The following is a 17,467-nucleotide window of genomic DNA, read 5'->3' on the forward strand; positions in this document are numbered from 1 at the left end:
AAAATGGATGCCAATAGAATTTTTAGGTTTCTCTTAAAAGATTATTAATGCTTTCAGTTTTAAATAAAACTTAATTAACTCAGAATGTCATATATTTTCTGTTTCTCCTGGTGAAAAAAAAATAGGAAAATTTTGGTCAACTACTTTCTTAATTATTAAAATACTCTCCTTTCTGTAAGTTCAACTAACAAGGCATTGTCTTTGTAAAAATTTCTCAAGTTCTAAAAGTTCACTGTAATTCCTATACCCGCATATTTTACAGCTCTATGACTACAATCAGTTTTCTTCATATTTTTTCCTATATTCTCTCCCAATATTTTGAATGTTTCTTGGTGCAACAATGTTGAAATGTCAAAAACATAAATATAATAAATTTATAGATAATAAAAAACAACCTAGACATTCATCCAGGAGCCTTCAAAATTCAAAGTTTTAGAAAACTGTAAAGAGAATAATTTGTAGCTACAACTAGTTAAAAATCTGGTAATTCATTAAGACTTTGGACTCAATGCATTTTCTGTGTGTTTTACTAGAAGATGGAGTCTGGAGAAATAGGTAATGCAAAAGGCATATTTGTTATTTTATTTTAGTTTACTTTGTCTTTGGAAGAGACAGGATCCCACATTGTCACCCAGGCTGTAGTGCAGTGGTGAGATCATAGTTCACTACAGCCTTGAACTCCTAGGCTCAAGCATCCTCCCTCCTCAGCCTCCTGAGTAGCTGAGACTACAGACACATGCCACCATACTGGGCTAATTTTTAAAATTTATTGTAGCAATGGCATATCACTATGTTGCCCAGGCCGATCTCAAACTCCTGGCCTCAAGAAATGCCTCCATCTAGGCCTTCCAAAGTGCTGGGATTACAGGCATGAGCCACTGTCCATGGCCCAACAGCATTTAAAAATTGTGCTTCCTATATATTTTACACAGTAGTGAATATAAGTATTAATATAAGTACAGTCTTAGAAAATGGAACTAGAAGGAACACAGAGCCAAAATCACAGTATTTTTTTTTTTTCAAATGTCCACTTTCTATGGAAAAAATTATTAATCAAAAAATTATTGTTAACTAAGAAGCTGCAATTCATTGTTAAAGATTCAATAAATGGCACTATTCAAGTGGAAATAAATTTAGAAGTCTGGAAATAGCACGTGAAAGTAGTTCTCAGTTTACTCTTCAAATCTACAGTTTATTCACTTAATGTGGCCCATTGGTGACTGAAAACATCATTGGTTTGGGCACTTATCTAGAATAAATGCTGACCCCCTAAAATTGTACCAACTGTTATGGACTAACTTGTGTCACCTCAAAATTCAGAGGCTGAAGCCCAAACTCTTAGTGACTGTATTTGGAGATAATACCTTTAAGGTGGTGATTAAGGTTAAATGAGGTTATGAGGGCGGGGCCGTAATTCAGTAGAGCTGGTGTCCTTATAAGAAGAAAAAGAAGAAACAGCAGATTCTCTTTCTCTGCTCTTTCTGTCTCTCCTTCTCTCTCTGTAACTTCACAAAGATCAGACAACTTGAGGACACAGCAAAAAGGTGGCTGCCTGCAAGCCAGGAAGAGAGGCCTCACCAGAAACCAAAACTGCCAGCACCTTGATTTTGGACTTTTAGCTGCCAAAACTGGGAGAAAATAAATTGTTCTTGCTTAAGCCACCGAGTCTGTAATATTCTATTAGGGAAGCCCAAGCAGACTAATATATACCAACTAATTTTTTTTCTATGATTTGCACACTGCTGCTTGGGGAAATAGGTAATAACCACCAAGTACCAAGCTGCTAGCAAACAAGCTAGCTGCCTGACTCTATTTTATTCACTTCCCCGTGACTATATCTAGCTTCCAGTATATGCATCTCTATACTAAAAATATTCTATATCTATTATTTACTTAAATATGTAATAATACAATTTTATATCTATCAGTTAAAAGTAATGATTTGTGTCCTAGGTCTTGAAAACAGTCACAAGTTTTTAAAAGTAATTGCTTGTTTATTAACACCACTTGATTCAATAAATATAGGTTAAATAGAAATAAGTAACTTTTAAAAAAAGAAATGAAGAAATTTAAAAAGACCACAGTGTAATATCATAATTTAAGAAATTGTTTACTAAATTGTTACTGGAGATAATCATTCTGACCTCACTTAAATACAAATGTTGTTTCCACAACAGTTATAAGAAAATTATTTTTTCATTTTTTCTTGCTATTATGCATTGTTCTTTACAGGGATAGAAAAGCAATTAATCAAGATCATCTTAGCAATAATTTTCCATATGCTCCTTATTTTCATTGTCAACAAACTAATTCAATAATGTATATTTCAGTATTGTACTGGGGACTAGAGACAAAACAAAATTCCAAGTTATACAATTGGGGGCAAGATTCCTTCTTAATATTACTTTTCCAACCTAAGGTCATACAGTTGTATGACTTTTGTGTGTTAGTGCCTTCTTCTCCAGAATACTGAAATGAAAATAAGTGTTTTGGCCGGGCGCAGTGGCTCAAGCCTGTAATCCCAGCACTTTGGGAGGCCAAGACAGGCGGATCACGAGGTCAGGAGAACGAGACCATCCTGGCTAATACGGTGAAACCCCGTCTCTACTAAAAAATACAAAAAAACTAGCTGGGCGAGGTGGCGGGCGCCTGTAGTCCCAGCTACTTGGGAGGCTGAGGCAGGAGAATGGCATAAACCTGGGGGGCGGAGCTTGCAGTGAGCTGAGATCAGGCCATTGACTCCAGCCTAGGCGACAGAGCAAGACTCTGTCTCAAAAAAAAAAAAAAAAAGAAAGAAAGAAAATAAGTGTTTCTCTTTTCAGTTCGTTGGGTTCTGATCAAAAATTAAAAATTAATCTCACTGTTTCCAGATTTTATAGCCAAAGATGTTCCTAGAAAACATATTCAGTTACTGAAGACATAGTGACAATATAAAATATTCATCAGACTACCTGATAAAAACCTGTCTCAAGAGTGCAGATTTTTCTTAGAGACCACCTGCCTGCTATGCTCCCTTAAAAGTTTAGCACATCATTCACTCTTTAACGTACCTGGACATCTTACTATCACTGATCCTTTAAGAAAATTAATAGAAGAAACTTGCGTATAATGTAATAATATTCTTCTCCAGTATAGGACCTTAAAAAGTTATACAGAAAATAAATATGATATTAGATTTCTAGTATTTGAAATAATCACATGTTTTAAATATACATGTTGTTAGATTGCAAATTGAACTGAGCTGCCATAAATCAAACTATAATTTGCAAAAATAGATACTTTAATTTGACTTTAGAAAACATAACTAATTTAAAAAATTTTAAAAACCCACAAAAATTGAAGATCAAATATAGTTAAAAATTTGCAAAAGAATACTTGCTAAAATTTCATTTGCAAATTAACCTGTGGATCTTGTACTCCTGCAGAGATTCAATCCCTCCCATTCCCACCTATTCAAAAAAGAATATATGAATAAAAATATGAATCTGAGTTTAATCAAATTGATGAATTTGGATACTGTTCTGAGGAAGTGGTAAGCTCTCATGCCTTAATGGATGAAGATTGTGTGAAAACTCCCCCAATTCATTATAATTTTCCCCTTTCCTTCTACCTTGTCCCACTGTTGTTCCATCTGTCAACAATGGCTGGCTAGCTCTCATTCATTTCTGGGAAACTGGTTAAGCAATCACCTTGTGTGTTGCGTGAAGTCAGGGACCCTGAATGGAGGGACCAGCTGAAGTCATGGCAGAAGAACATAAATTGTGAAGATTTCATGGACATTTATTAGGTCCCCAAATGAATACTTTTATAATTTCTTATGCCTGTCTTTACTGTAATCTCTGAACATAAATTGTGAAGATTTCATGGACATGTATCACTTCCCCAATCAATACTCTTGTGATTTTCTATGCCTGTCTTTAATCTCTTAATTCGTCATCTTCATAAACTGAGGATGTATATCGCCTCATGACCCTACGATGATTGCGTTAGCTGCACAAATTTTTTGTAAAGCATATGTGTTTAAACAATATGAAATCTGGGAACCTTGAAAAAAGAACAGGATAACAGCAATGGTGAGGGAACAAGGGAGATAACCATCAGGTCTGACTGCCTGACTCCTGGGCAGAACAGAACTATATTTCTCTTCTTACAAAAACAAATATGAGAAATATTGCTGAATTCTTTTTCTCAGCAAGGAACAGCCCTGAGAAAGAGAATGCGTTCACAGGGGGAGGTCTCTGAAATGGCCGCTCTGGGAATGTCTGTCTTATATGGTTGCAGATAATGGATGAAATAAGCCCCGGTCTCCCATAGCAGTCCCAGGCCTATTAGGATGAGAAAATTTCTGCCTAATAAATTTTAGTCAGACTGCTTGTCTGCTCTCAAACCCTGTTTCCTGATAAGATGTTATCAATGACAATGTGTGCCTGAAACTTCATTAGCAATTTTAATTTCTCCCCGGTGCTCTGCCCCCATTTGCCTTGTGATATTTTATTGCCTTGTGAAGCATGTGATCTCTGTGACCCACACCCTATTCACACACTCCCTCCCCTTTGAAAATCACTAATAAAAAGTTCCTGGTTTTGCAGCTTGGGGGTCACCACAGAAACTGCCAACATGTGATGTCTCCCCCAGACACCCAGCTTTAAAATATCTCTCTTTTGTACTCTTTCCCTTTATTTCTGAGACTGGCAGACACTAAGGGAAAATAGAAAAGAACCTATGTTGAATTATCAGGGGCAGGTTCCCCGGATACTTATGTAAAAAGTCATCTCTGACTCTCTGACTGGCTCACCCTGATTTTCTTATCCTTGTTGCCATACTGCTGAAGCACCCAACATTTGCTTCATTGTAGGCAAACAAACTTACTACCAAAAAAGTAAATATACAATACAACTCATTCCCATCATTCTTAACATCCTATAATTCATATCTGAGATCTTCCTCACCCAGTCTGTAGAAATCACTTTCTTCTAAAATTGGCAATGGCCTACATTTTGCCAATCTTCCTTCCTCCATTCTTTTCCTTTCTCTTTCTTTCTTTCTTTCTTTCTTTCTTTCTTTCTTTCTTTCTTTCTTTCTTTCTTTCTTTCTTTCTTTCTTTCTTTCTTTCTTTCTTTCTTTCTTTCTTTCTTTCTTTCTTTCTTTCTTTCTTTCTTTCTGACTCTTGCTCTGTTGCTAGGCTGGAGTGCAGTGGCACAAACTAGGCTCATAGCAACCTCAATTTCCTAAACTCAAGAAATCCTCCCACCTCAGCCTTCCATGTAGCTGATGCCCTGTTAATTTCTGTGTTTTCTGAACAGATAGGGTTTCACGATGTTGCCCAGGCTGGTTTTGAACTCTTGGGCTCAAGCAATCTGCCCTCCTGGCCTTCCCAAACTGCTGGGATGACAGGGGCAAACCACTATACCTGGCCCTTACCAATTTCAAACAATGAACTTGGTGATAAACTTTCTAGAACTTCTCAAGAGCACATGACATAGCTAATACTCTTCAATATCTTCAAACATTTTCATCTTATAGTTTCTGGAACACTAAATATTTTAGAATTTCTCTTGGACAGTCTGGGTTTGTCTTTGCTGAATCTTCTCAGAGATAGCCTTCACTTTATTTCTTTCTTTCATTTTCTCCCTTGGTGAGCTGATCTATTTACTTTCTTTGAAATAAAATTTAAATATTAACTCACAAATTTATATCTCATGTGCAACTTTTCTGCTAAACTGCAGATACGTTTATCTAACTGCTGATTTATATTCTACTCATAATCTCTTCCCCTCTGTTCTCTACAGAGTAACAAGTCCAATTATTTATAAAATATTCAGCACGTATTATAACACTTGTACTTCAAAACCATCTCACTACACCCCAAATAGAGCCCAGTTTTGAAGACAGCCTGTGTTATCCTGGTCTGGCCTTACTTTCCTGTCTGAATACCTGCCTTATCAGCTCCTCCTCTGCTTCACCAAGTCTATCCACACCACTTTTCCATTGGTTCTTTGAAGATAATCAGTTTTTGCCATATCAGATTTTTTTATATGCTATCCCTTCTGCTTTAAATTGTCTTCCCCCTCCTTTTCCTATAGCTTCAGAGTCAATTATTAAGTTAAGCTGTCCCTCGCCCCTTTGAAGCTGATCTTTCTATTTACAAGCTGTTCACTATCTTTATGTCACACACCATAACTTGTCATTATATAAATTACTTACCGATATAGTTTGGATGTCCCCTCCAACTCTCATATTGAGATATAATCTCTATCAGAAGGTGGGGTGTGGTGGGAGGTATTTGGGTCATGGGGGTGGATTCTTCATGGCTTGATGCTGTCCTTGTGATAGTGAGTGAGTTCTTGACAAATATGATTGTTTACAAGTATGTGATACCTCCTGGGACCCCTCTCTTGCCATGGTACATGCCTGTTTCTGTTTCCCTGAGGCCTCCCCAAAAATTGAGTAGATGTTAGTGCCATGCTTCCTATACAGCCTGAAGAACTATGACAGAACTATGAAACAATTAAATCTATTTTCTTTATAAATTACCCCATCTTTGGTATTTTTTATAGCAATGTAAGATAGCCTAACAGGAAAAATTGGTACCAAGGAGTGGGGCATTGCTATAAGATACCTGAAAATGTCAAAGCAACTTTGGAACTGGATAACTGAAAGAAGTTGAAATAATTTGGGAGGCTTAGAAGAAAATAGGAAGCTAAGAGAAAGTTTGGAACTTCTTAGAGACTGGTTAAGTAATTTTATCGAAAATTCTGACAGTGATATGGACAGTGAAATTGACCTGGTTTGGTTCTGTGCCTCCACCCAAATCTTGTTTCAAATTGTACTTCCCATAATCCCCATGTGTTGAGGGCTGAACCTGGTGGGAGGTGATTGGATCACGGGGGCAGTTTCCGTCATGTTGTTCTTATGATAATGAGTGAGTTCTCATGAGATCTGATGATTTTATAAGGGGATCTTCCCCCTTCACTCACTCGCTCTCTCTCTCCTGTCGCCATGTAAGACGTGCCTCTTTTCCTTCTGTCATGATTGTAAGTTTCCTGAGGCTTCCCCAGCCATGCAGAACTGTGAGTCAATTAAATCTTATTTCTTTATAAATTACCCAGTCTCGGGAATGCCTTCATAACAGTGTGAAAATGGACTAATATAGAAGCCCAGGTTGATGAGGTCTCAGATGGAAATAAGAAACTTACTGGCAACTGGAGCAAAGGTCACTCTGGTTATGCCTTAGCAAAAAAACTTTGTTGTATTGTACTCATGCCCTAGGAATCTATGAAAGTGTGAACTTAGGAATGATGACTTAGGGCATATGGCAGAAGAAATTTCTAAACAGCAGAGCATTTAAGAGGTGGCCTGGTTGCACTCAGATGTGGGAGCAAATAAATAACTTAAAGTTGGAATTTATAATTAAAATGGAATTACAGCATTAAAGTTTAGAAAATCTGTAGCCTGACTATGTGGCAGAGAAAGAAAAAAACATTACCAGGAGAGGAATTCAAGTGAGCTGTGGAGCAACCACTTGGTAGAGTGATTTGCATGACTAAAAGGGAGCCACATGCTAATAGCCAAGACAATGGAAAAAAGGACCTTGAAGGTATTTCAGAGATCTTTGAGGAAACCCTCCCATCACAGGCCCAGAGGCCTACAAGAAATGAATGGCTTCATGCACCAGTGTTGGGGTGCCACTGCTCTGCACTATCCTAGGAGAGTGCTCCTCACACGATAGCCATTCCAGTTCCAGCCTTGGTTCAGAGGGCCCCAGATACAACTCTGGCCACCCCTTCAAAGTGTGCAAGCTACAAGCTTTGGAAGTTTCCATGTGGTGTTAGCCTGTAGGCACATAGAATATAAATATGAAAGAGGCTTGGCAGCCTCTGCCAGGATGTCAGAGGATATGTGAGAAAGCCTGGGTGTCCAGGCAGAAGTCTGCTGCAGGGGTGGAGACTTCACAGAGAACTTCTACTGAGCCGTGTAGAGTGGAAATGTGGGATTGGAGGCTCCACACAGAGTCTCCACCAGTGCACTGCCTAGTGGAGCTGTAGGAAAGAAGCCACCATTCTCCAGATCTCAGAATTGCAGATCCAGTGAGAGCTTGTACATGTCACCTGACAAAGCCACAGGCACTCAATGTCAGCCCTTGAGAGCAACCCTTGAGAGCAGGACTGAACCCTGCAAAGCCACAGGGGTGGTGCTGTCCAAGGTCTTGGGAGCCCATCCCTTGCAAAAGTGTGCTCTAGATGTAGGACATGGTGTCAGAAGAAATCATTTTGGAGCTTTAAGATTTAATGACTGCCTTGCTGAGTTTCAGACTGATGTGGGGCCTCTAGCTCCCTTCTTTTGGCTAACTTTTCCCTTTTGTAATGGCAGTGTTTATTAAATATCTATACTCCAATTGTATCTTAGAAGTAAATAACTTGTTATAATATTAAACAATCATAGATCAATGGAACTCATCACCAGATGAGACTTTGAACTTGGGACTTCTGAGTTAATTCTGGAATTAGTTGAGATTTTAGGGGACTTTGGAAAGACATGATTGTATTTTGCAATGTGAGAAGGACATGAGTTTTTTTGGGCCAGGAACAGAATGATATAGTTCGGATGTTTCTCCAAATCTCACGTTGAGATGTAATTCCCAATATTGGAGGTGAGGCCTGGTGGGAGGTTCTTGGGTGATGGGGGTGGATCTGTCATGGCTTAGCACTGTCCTCATGATAGGGGGTGAGTTGTTGAGAGATCTGGTTGTTTAAAAGTGTGTAACACCACCCCTCTTTGCTCCTGCTCTCACCATGTGACATGCCTGCTCCTGCTTCCCTGAGGTTTACTCAGAAGCCCAGTAGATGCCAGTACCATGCCTCCTCTACAGACTGCAGGACCACAGGTCAATTAACTCTCTTTTCTTTAATTTATAAAGATTATAAATTTATAATTTATAAGTTACCCAGACTTTGTTATTATTGTTATTTTTGTTTGGCAAAGTAAGAAAGTCTTAACACACCTATTCAGATGTTAATTTCTGATGTCCTCTCTTAGACTGAAATTACAATGCAAGAAAACAATTATTTTTCTAAACAATTGTTTAGAAAATAAGCACTATGACTATTTCTTTATTCCCAAGTATTTGTCTCAGTGCCTGACATGTAATAGTTATGCAGTGTTAGTTAAAAAAGTTTATAATATGAGAGAAGTAACCTGAAAACTTTGAAATTAAAGCATGTAAAACAAACTTATTTTGCTGAACAGTAATATGGAGATATGCTCTTTCATTTATTTAATAAGAGTTCAACCAATGTCACCAGTGTAAAGCACTCTACAGAGAAATTAGATATTTAAGAGAGGTCTAAATTCTATCATAATTCAATTATTAATTTATCCTCAAATATTTATAACCCATCTCCTCTGACACATTGGAGATAGAACTATAAACAGAACAAAGCCCTGTCCTCAATTTAATATGCAGTACACTAAAATAAGCACTTATTTAAAGATTGAATTATACAGTCAGTACATGACAACTTTAAAAAATGTTTGATTTATAATAAATGTTGTATTAGTCTATTTTCACACTGCTGTAAAGAACTTCCTGAGACTGGGTAATTTATAAAGAAAAAAGGTTTAATTGACTTAACAGTTCTGCATGTTTGGGAGCCTCAGGAAACTTACAATCAGGGCTGAAGGAGAAGCAAGCACGTCTTAGTGGCATGCACAAGAGTGCATGAAGAGGAAAGAGCCCCTTATAAAACCATCAGATCCTGAAAGAGTTCATTTAATATTATAAGAACATCACAGGGGAAAACCACCCCAATGATTCAATCACCTCCCATGAGGTCTCTCCCTCGACACCTGAGGATTACAATTCAAGATAAGATTTGAATGGGGACACAAAGCCTATTTATATTAGATGTATATATTTTGGGGTACATGGGATAATTTAATACATCCATATCATGTTTAAAGATCAAATGAGTTGAATTGAGATGTCTATCACCTTAAATATCTGTCTTTTCTTTATGCTAGGAACATTGGCATTAATTCTCTTCCAGCATTTTGAAAGTTATACGTTTATTGTGAACTATATTTACCCAACTGATCTATCAAACACCATGTCTTCTTTCTTCTATCAAACTGTATGTTGGTGCCCATTAATCAACCTTTTTTCATTTCCCATCTGCCCTACCCTTCCCAGCCTCTGGTAACCAATCCACTCTATATTTTCATAGGCTACAGTATTTTAGCCCCTACATATGAGTGAAAATATGTAATATTTTTCTTTTTGGGTTTAGCTTATTCCATTCAACATAATGACCTCCAGTTTCACCAGTGCTGCTGCAAATGATAGGATTTCTATTTCATTGTTCAAATATGCCACGTAGAAAAAGTTTTTATAAGCTCATTGACAATTTATTTAGGAGAGATAAAAAGATTCCATGTTTGATATTCAAAATAAATAGTAGGTGTATTTGATGTCAAATAGGGGATCATCCATTACAGAAACAAATAAGACACAGAAAGGCCAAGAAACATGGAAATGCATAATGGGCTGTGAGAACACTGAGTAGTTTTATTTTGGTTTTGTTAAAATGTTTGTGCGTTTGCATATGAGTGTCTGCCTTTTGTGTTAATGTGTGTGTTCGTTTAAGTGGTGGTTGCTGGTGGTTGGTGACAGAAAAGAACACTAGAAATGCATTCTGGGGATCCTGAATGTTTCATGAGCCAGGTTAAACAATTTGGACTTTATTGCATAGACAATAGCAAGGAATAAAAGTATTTTAGGATGCCTCAATTTAATGTGGTACAGTGGTCTTAAGTATCCATAGGGTGATTAGCTCCAGGGTATCCCTTTCCCCCTAGAGGATACCATGTCTGTGAATGCCCGAGTCCTTGATATAAAATGGTGTATTTGTATATAAGCTATGTACATTCTACAATGCACTTTTAAATCTTCTCTAGATTATGCATATTATCTAATCTAATATACATTATATGTAAATAGTTGTTATATTTCTAATTGGTATTCATTTTTATTATTTTTTTGTATCTTTCCAATCCAAGATGGGTTGAATTTGCAGATGTGAAAATTGCATATAAGGAAGGCTGGTGGTATAACTATTAAAAACAAACAAATAAACAAAATTGACTAATACGCATAGATTTTCAGATATAGAGGAACTACCAGATAGAGAGTTAAGAAAAAGTCATTACCTAGAAAAACATTATATCAGTTATTCTAACAAGATGCAACCACTAACTTACCTGGGTTCTGCAAAGGCAAAGACTAGCAGATTTTAGTAAAAAGGGTAGGAGACTAGCAGTTTAAATAAAAAGAAAGCAAACCACTTTATGAACATAGTTATTGAGTCGGCCACCACTGCAGGTGCCTAGTACTTAATCTCACAGGTAGGTCAGAGAAGCATTATGCATCTCAAAACTATTTTCCCAGGGGACAATAAGTGAAAGAACATATCCCTTGACTTCTTTCTCCCATTGGTCAAGGTCAGTTCCTCAGGTGTTAACTCTGCTGCACTTGTATGCTACTTGTGTTAGAATATTAAAAAACTCCTGCAGATGTACCATACACAACAATGTTAGAGAAGCCGTGGTATGGGAATTGAGAAGCACTAGGTATAGGTCTTAGAAGTAGCAAAGTCAAATCTCAACTATAAGTGACTGGCCTGGCTGAAACTTATTACCAGAGCAGTGGCTAACAAGAGTCATCCCATAATCCCACATACCGCTATTGTAAAAAGGTAATTGAATAAAAGGCCTCTTTGTATTTATACTATCTGGATGTCTGATAGAAATTATATAAATAAGACAAAGTCACGACTGAATTTTTCACTTTTCCACCAAATGCTGACACAGCCTCACATACGTACATGTTCTGTCTTATATGCATACTGTCACAACAATTCAAATACAAATCTCAACTTACTAGCAAGGTGAAACATATGCTTTCTTTTTCCAGTTCAGGAGTGACATTGGCCTAAATGAGGGATTTGGGCTGGAAAATCCTGGTGTTCCTTAAGCATGTTTTCAGTGTTGACTTTATCTCAACAGATGATCTTTCTGCCAGGACATGGATAATTCAGTTTCTCTCCTTTCCACTAATGGGTTTTCACTTTAATCTTCTTCCAGAAATCATCAATGTACCTGTCAGGCAGTGTTTAAGAAAGTGTTTGTCAAGATCTCTAAAGTTATCACAATTTTCCTTTTTTCATATGGAAGGAAAAGGAGAAGTTTTTTGGGAATATTAAAAAGGGAGCCGATTCATGTGGAAAGGTCATTCCTATGAGAACCAAGAAGACCAATCTTCCTTGAATTCAGTTCCTTATAAAAAGAACTGAAACTGCTCTTTTCAAAATGCATTTATTTTTTAATTGAAATAGCCCATTTAGTTGGATGGCAATTTAGATACATGTAACTTTCTTGATTTTCAAGCTTACCATGAACCCCATTTATCCTTTGAAGTATTTATTTCCTTATTGCATGTTAGAGAGAGATTACAGCACAGATTTGTCAAAGTATTATAAATTTATCTCCATTGTTAACAGATTGTAAAATGGAGAAGTAGGTGGTCTGATTATGTATTTTTATTTTCAATATCAACAACAGAATATCTAAATATGCTATGTTTCAACTACAGAAAACATAACAGCAATATCAAAAAAAATACACACACACACACACACACAAATTGTCATTCGACTGCTGTCTAGAAAGCAGACCATATCAGAAAACAGCTGCCAAAATATATCTGCTTTAAGACTATTTCAATTGTTAATAAAATTCATAAAATTCGTTACATCCAATGCACTGAATTCTGTATTGCTCATGTCATTTGAGAAATTGTGCAAAAAACATAGATAGTACATTTTACACTTGACTACCATTCAGCTACTTCCAAACCATCACTTGTGCAATATTTATATCTTTTAATGCAATAGATTTAATGCAGTGCAATTCCAGTTATGTCTAAAGCTCTTGTCATATTCAGCATAAAATGTGATGTTTTTTTCTCTCTCCTTTTTTTTTTTTTAATTCCCCAGAAGGGATCAAAAGCACAACAAGAGTATTCAAAGAAGAGCTTTTTGAATTCCTCACCTTAAAACCTCGCTACTCCCATAGTGGATAACCTCCAATTTCACTCCACTGCCATGGTAGCAAAAATTGAGTCTTTTTACATTCTTCAAAGGAATTCTAACAGCCCTCTTTTTAACTTTGATTCTTTGTATTTGTACTTGGTTTTATAGTCAAGGAAGAGAAGCAATCTTCTTATAATTTGGCTAAATCCCATAATAAAGATTATAATATAACTTAATAAGCTTAATATTCTACTTTGATAAATAAGATATGTAACACTTTTTTTTTCTAATGGAAATACCTATATTATACACAAATTAGAATAAAAATATTATATCTTCAAGATAATCCATCTATACAATTTTTATACATTAAATATTGAGTAGATTAAATGCAGGGAAATTATTGTAAGTCATAGATTTGTGCAGTCATCGCTACAACTTGGATAAGCATATCATATTCAGGCAAAAGATTGGGTTTGCCTGCTGTGTGTTATCATGTAATCTAAGCTTTGACACCTCCAACACTCTTGTATCATTCAATTTTCTGTAGTGCTAGGTAGAGGTGACACTAATCTAAATTAGTTCACTGTTGCTGTAAATACAATAAGCCATGTATAAACATTCTTGAAAATAGTGACTACACGGTCACTATTTGCTTCATTTTAGTCATCTACCTAACTATACTGAATAGTTAAGAAACTAAAATAGATTTAGTGTTAAATCTCAGTTACCTACCTTTTTATAAGTATATGATTTGAACAAAACTCTTCCTTTTTTAAAATCTTGTATTTTTAATTGTTCAGCATTGTATCAATAATACAAATTAAAATAACACTTTTTGAGTTTTTACTGTGCAACAAGGACTGTTACAAATAGATTAAATATACAATTAATCACCACACATTAGGTATACAACTTTCATGTCTTTAGCAATGTATTACTTCTTTAAATACAGTCATAAAAATGCATAAATCTTTGCAGACAAACATATTTCTGTGCATCTGCCTCTTAGATTTATAATGAAAAGCTTTGAAATCAGTAAATCTGAGTTAACATTTTGAAGCTCCAGTTCACTACCCATATTTTCCTGAGCATGCCACTTAAACTAAGTCTGTATCTTTATTTATAAAATATATAAGTGAAAGTGTGTGTCTGACACTCATCCTACAGTTTAGTTACGCAATTTAACCAATGAATGTATATAATATCTTTGACACATAGCTTGCCACATCATAATCAATGAATAATTGGAAGCTACTAATACTTGTTTTCATTCATTGTTTCATTTGTTTATACGCAATTTTAAAGTGCTGTAGTTTTCACTTTATAGGATGTTGTTTCCCTGCCAATCCGACATTTTTTTGAAATTTATATATAATTTTTTGAATTATAATTTAAGAGGGAAAATTATACACATTTTCACAGTGTTTATTTGATGTCCTTGTTTAAATAAGTTGTTGGTTGCCACCAATAGGAATCATACCTACTGCTATAGAATAAGAATCATATCTTCTATCCCTTTTCCTATTCTTATATCCTATTCCTATGCACGCAATAGAAATCATATCTTCTGCTTTCTATGCCACTGGCATTTTAAAATTTATTTCTTAGTATATTCTTTTAGTACTTATTTTTTTCTCTGATCAGTCTGTTTGATGCTATTCCACATTAGTTAACCATACAGTCATATGGGCAACCAGCTGCCTTATTTCATCCTACCTATTGTAACTAATTAGCAGTTAATTAATTTCAACTGTTTTGAAGCAAAGATGTGGAATCTAAATCCAAGTTTTGAACATTCTATTTGAAATTATAACATTAAGAATGGTTTTGACATAAGTGTTACAGATCAGCAAAAGGTCACATGAGTTTGTAGGACTCTCCCAAAAATATCAAAGGTTTAGCAACTTACTTAGAATTTCACAATATTTTCAAATATTCAATGTATTTAGGTACTGCCACATGTTGTATTTATTTATTTTAAAATTATAAAGCTAATTATTTTGATAATAATTATTATTTTACAAATGATAATAAAATTAATTATTTTAATGCTTTGAGTGAGGTTATTACTTCTGTATATTTTGAGGCCAGAAATAAAATAATATGTTGTCTCACTAATAAGGGAGAGGTGGAGGCATAGTGAAAACAGCCTTAAAATATTGCAGGAAAAGTTCTGCTGGAATTTATTAAAACTAGATTGTAGATTGGGAGCTATATTTTGTGCAGAGGTATCAGTGATGTCTAAACTTGAGAATTAGATGTACCTGTAGAAAAAAAAATCAACTCTTAACTGATGCTATTTCTTCAACTTTACCATGGAAAAATAATGTCTACCTTTTTGCTCATAATCAAAATTCATGAGATAAAACACACAAAAAAATACATAAAAGCAATAAACAATTTATTTTTGTTCTTCAAATTTGAAAAGTTTCCAGCTGCAACTACATAGAGATTAGCTTAACTTTAGTGAGCTCATTAATTTTATGTAATAAACTTTTTAACTTTTATTTCTTTTGTCTGATGTGGTAAGCTCGCCAGAGAATATTAAGTTACTTCTTATTACTTCATATTTCATAGATATCTTCCTTTTTCACAATTTGAATGTTTTTAATTCTTTGCTAAAAATAAAGCAAATACTTAATAGTCACCCTAACGTCTTTGCCTTCATGGTTATATTTGATGGACTTCTAGCCCTAAATCAATTGTTAGAAATTTTATGAGATTTCTCACATGGAATAATTAAAACATTATTGTCCATTTAAATGTAATTTATTCAAATTATGTTCAATAAGAAAACATTCAATAAGTCTCTACTACATGCCCAAAATCTTCCTTATAATAAGAGGAATGTAAAGTTAAGTCAAACAATGCCCCTGCAAAGCAGGATTATATTTTGACAACAGAGAAAGAGAAGTGTCAAAAATACTTATAACACAAGGAAGAATGAAATGAGAATTATTGTTGAATTAAAAAAAAAATACAGTGAGAATACAGAAAAAAATAATTGTGTTAATTAGCCCAAGGAAATTGGCACTTCAGTTGGACCTAAAGAATGAGAAAGACTTCAACAGCAACAATAACAACAAAATAGTAAAGAAGAAAACTCCCAGGGTAGATGGGTCAAGAAATCACATTATGCCAAGAGCTTACTAACTCCTGTGGTACAGGAGCTGTTCCTATTAGAGTTAAATTGTAAAAAGAAGTTACTTATGTGTTACAGACTAGACTATAGACTAGACAGAAAAATCAATGTTGTTTGTGTAGAAAGCTGTTATTGTTGGCGTTATGTTTTAGGAAGTCAAATGGAACAAGATTGAATAAGAAGTATAAGTGTGTAAGGAGATGTGTAAACAGTGTAGGTGTGAAGAAGCAAAGACAAAAAGAAAGAACAGTGAAAGTGCTCTTTAATACACAATAGTGAGGTCTTTAGGAAATAATGAATTAGAAATATGGAAAAAAATGCATGCTGTTAGTACTCTGAGAAATAGAGTAACTAGGAGCAATCAGGTTGTATAATAGAGAAGTGGTTTTACAATATTTTTTTTAGTTTTGTTTTCCTTTAACACTCACTTGAATTGGCCACTGATAAAAATACCTGTTCTACACATAGCACTCATTTCAATCTTCCCACCTGAGATGACAATCTTTAGAAACATACATTTCATCTTCAGGACTTATATTATAGTGCCTTGTAATTTTGCCCATCTGTTTCCATGGCATACGGCCTACTCAAGGGTTGGTAGGACCCTTGGCAGCACTGGCAGCAGACTGAGGAGCCAGGTAATATGAAGTTTAAGCAAGGCATCTTGCAGAATTTTCCTTATAACATCTGTGAAGTTGGAAGAGCACAGGGAAGTCTATCTTTTCTGACAGCTTTGCCACATTGGCTCCACATGTCTCTGTACATTTTGTGACACCTGTTCATGCTGGTGTGCCAAAAGATAGGAAATAAAAAAAAAAAAAAAGCTAACTCTTCCAAATTTATGGTCTGTCTACAAATCCATGTATGCTAATCAGTGGCAGAGTCACTTCAGGAACCGAGTAGTTCACATAGATTATATCATTTCTGTTTCTTGTATCTTACATGTTACATTGCATGTGAAAAACATTCCCTTACAGTATTTTACTTTGTGTCTTATATATATAACTTATATATCAACCATGACTTAAGACTTAAGGGAAAGAACAAAAAAACTGGGATGCAGATATATTTTCATTTAACAGAAAGTATTATCCTAGTAAATTAATGAGAATGAATAAGTGAAAATGAAATAAATATTTTAATTATGAAAAGAAAGTAGATTAAGTTACTGCAAATACAGACTTTTAAAAATTTTGATTAATTGGGCTAATGTTTATTAGTGTGAAGGTTTTATTTA

The sequence above is a fragment of the Rhinopithecus roxellana genome, chromosome 2 (assembly GCF_007565055.1).
Source record: "Rhinopithecus roxellana isolate Shanxi Qingling chromosome 2, ASM756505v1, whole genome shotgun sequence".
NCBI classification, from domain to species: Eukaryota; Metazoa; Chordata; class Mammalia; order Primates; family Cercopithecidae; genus Rhinopithecus; species Rhinopithecus roxellana.